This window comes from Condylura cristata, unplaced genomic scaffold (genome assembly GCF_000260355.1).
Source record: "Condylura cristata isolate star-nosed mole 26May11 unplaced genomic scaffold, ConCri1.0 scaffold00035, whole genome shotgun sequence".
Lineage (NCBI taxonomy): Eukaryota > Metazoa > Chordata > Mammalia > Eulipotyphla > Talpidae > Condylura > Condylura cristata.
The window spans coordinates 14,647,148-14,650,381 of NW_004567136.1; positions in this window are offsets into that span (position 1 = coordinate 14,647,148).

A 3,234-nucleotide genomic window follows, 5' to 3' on the forward strand; every position below is an offset into this window, starting at 1 on the left:
GTGGGGCCGGTCCCCACAACGAGGCGGGCAGCGGGCGAGGACTCCGGGCTCCGGGGCTCCCAGCCCCTATTTCAGCCAGTGTGGAGGCCCCACGCCAGCCATGGCTGCAGCCTGGAGTCCCGCTCTGTTTTGACGCTGTCCCCAGGTGCAGGCTGGGCTTCGTCTCCCGAGACGCCCCCCAGCGGGTGGGGACCCTGCCTCTGACCGGCTGGCTATAGTCAGAGGCTCCAGGACGCCCTGGCCAGCTTCCGTCCATGCCTGGCTGGAGCCGCTCCCTGGGCCGCCCGCAAGGCCAGGCCCAGGCCAGGCGAGGGGAAACCCTGCAGCTGCGCCCCGCCCATCCCCCAACCCACGTGTTCAACCAGGAAGCCCCCACGGCTGCCTTTGGGGGCCTATGCCCCTCCCTCCCCAAGGCCAGAGCCATCCCATCGCTGTCCGGCCGGTTTCTCCCAAGGACAACTCCTTCAGATGATACTTGACTGCCCGCAACACAGGAAACCCCCAGGTCTGCGAGCTGTGACCCAAAACCAATACTCGGGGGCCTCCAGGCACACGGGCAGCCCCAGGGGCTGCTCTGCCTTCTTGCTGGCCTTTCTGCCCACTGGGGACCTGGTTACTCGGGGCCACAATTCTGACATGTTTGCGGATGGTGGGGTGACCTCACTCTTTGAACCACCCCCAAACCGTGGGGTGCCCTGTGCGGTGTCCCCAGCCCCAAGGCCGACTGAGAGCCAGCAGGCCCCTCACATCTGAGCTCCTGACCCCCGGAAAACGGAAGGCCATACCCCGGGACGCGGACGGGTGAGTGTGAGAAGGGGTCAGCGCTGTGTGACCTTTGCGGAGTTACCGACCCTCTCCGACCTGTTTCCTCACGGGTAAGGCGGACCTGCGCGTCACAGTGAAAGCAAACAGCGTGGAGTACCTGGCCCCTGGGAAGGTGGGCTGTGGTCACTGTCAGGACAGAGCACAGAAACTTCCAGAGGGTCCAGGTTGTGGCTGGTGAGGTAAATGTCCAGCCTGTTGCCAGTTCCCGGCTCCCAGCTTCCACCCTTGGAATGTCCTGAGCGTCTTTTCCGCACCGTGGGGCGTCTCCTTATTCGTATCAAGCCCCTTTCCTCCGCCCCAATACCAGTTTATGATCAGGAGGTGACCTTTGGACGCCCCGGGGAGGGGCTGGTTGCCAGGGGTGAACCTACTCAGGGGTGGAAACTCCTGGAAACTCCAGTCCCACCTTGGCCTGGGGGTGGGCCGAGCGGGAGACAGGCCAAGGCTGAGGGTGCCGCTGCCCAGCTTTCTCGCAGCTCAGAGGCCTCCAGGTGGGGAGCAGAGCGCTGCCTGAGCCCCTGCGGCCCCAGCGTCCAGGGACAGAGCTCCTTGTTGGGGACCCCCGCCCCCCCCCGCGGCCCTTGAGTCCTGCCCTTCTCACGTCTGTAGTGAACTGTGAGCGGAACCCAGGGGCGGTGCGGGGCACTGCCCAGGGCCGAGCGGCTGTGGGGTCCGACACGGCGTCTCCAGGCGGTGTCATGGGTGGCGATGTGGGGGCGACCCCTGCCCACGTGGCCTGGGCTGGTCACTCCCCAGGGCCCGTGGGCGGGGCGGGCACGGCTGTTCTGATCCCATTTAGACCCGAGCCAGCCCCCCCGCGACACATACCGGCCAACGCGACGCGGAGGGCTCTGGCCTTCCGGCCGCCCCAGACAGGGCGCTGGCCTGTGCAGACCCGCTGGCCTGTGACTGTCCGCCGCGCCGCAACGGCCTCTCCCGGGCCCTGCCACGAGGGCCCTTCTGGGGCCACCCCAACCCCGCGCAGCCGCTCTCGGCACCTGTCTCCTCTGTCCTCAGCTTCTCGCTCGGCCGGTGCAGACCCGCGGCCGCTGCACTGACCGCTGCGCTGATGGCTGACGGGCTGGGCCAGGGCTGGGGCCGCCCTGGGCAGAGGGCTGAGGTGCAAACCGGCTGCCGGGAAGGAAGGGCCTGGCTCCTGGCCCCCAAGTCCTCTGTTCCAGGACCAGCCTGCATCTGGACAAAGAGCGTGGGCAGTGGACAGTGGGAGGCCGGGGCCTGGCGGGCACCCATTGCTGCTGGCGGCCTCAGGACAGGCGCCGACCCTGAGCACCGGAGCAGAGCCTGCCCCTCCCGGGGCCTGGAGCTGCGGGGTGTGTGAGGGTGACAGTCAACAGGACCCCAGGGGGACAAGGGAGTGCCCGGCCTCAGGACAGGGCAGGGGAGCCGAGGCCCAGAGAGGCGAGGTGCCTGGCCGGTATCCCAAGCCACACTGGCCGCCCGGGCAGGCCGGAGTAGGCTGGCCTGGAGCCGTGTCCTCCCCGTGCCGTCACTGTCCTGGTCCTCAGCTGTCCGGACGTGACTGTATCTGGAAAGACGTCTTTATCTTTTTCTAAAGACTTATTTTATTCATCTATGCATACAAGAATCGGGGTACCAACGAGAGGTGCGGGGGTGGAGGCCTCCCCAGAGGCAGTGGGGAGCAAAACAGGCGGATCCCCTGAAGTCCACTGCCGAGGGCCTCGGGGGACAGGAGGGCCTGCTGCAACCTGGGGTCCCTCCCCAGCCAGGTCGAACTCGCAGTGATGGCTGATGGCTGCAGACAACAGCGCTGTCATGCTGAGCCTCAACCCCTTGCACGACTGCGGAGGTGCCGGGTTTCATTTTTCCAAGGAGGAAATTATACCCCACTCGGGGATGTATTTCTCTAAGACAGCCGACGCACCCTGCTCCCCTAAAGCTCCCTCCCTCCGCAGTGTGTACCCCTGGGAAGAAGGAGCATCGGAATGGCGCCCCTGGAGTTGTTCAGGGCCCGACCTGTGCTACGGTGGTGTGGGGCGCTGGGGGTGTGAAGCTGGGTGAGCCGGCTCCCTCCCTCCCGGGGACGCGAAGCTGGGGGCCCCACAGAGTCTGTTGGCGTGATGGCGTTTGGGTTATTTGGAATTGGAAGGAGACACAGGAGCCCCTGTGGGAGAATCTGGACTCCCGTCTGGCCCCTGGACTCCTGCAGGGGGCAAATTCCTCCCGCGCACACGCGGAGTGGAGAGATCCGCAGCCTGAGGCAGCTGCGGAGATGCGTCGCCAAGGGTCCACAGCCGCAGCAGGCCCGCGGAGGCGCCCCTAGACAGATTCCCGCCCTGAGAGAATCTGGACCGGCCCCTTGCCGCGCCCCGCCTCCGCCTTCAGCCCTCGAGCCCGGGCTGCGCCCCTCTCGCCTGCCAACGCTCCAAC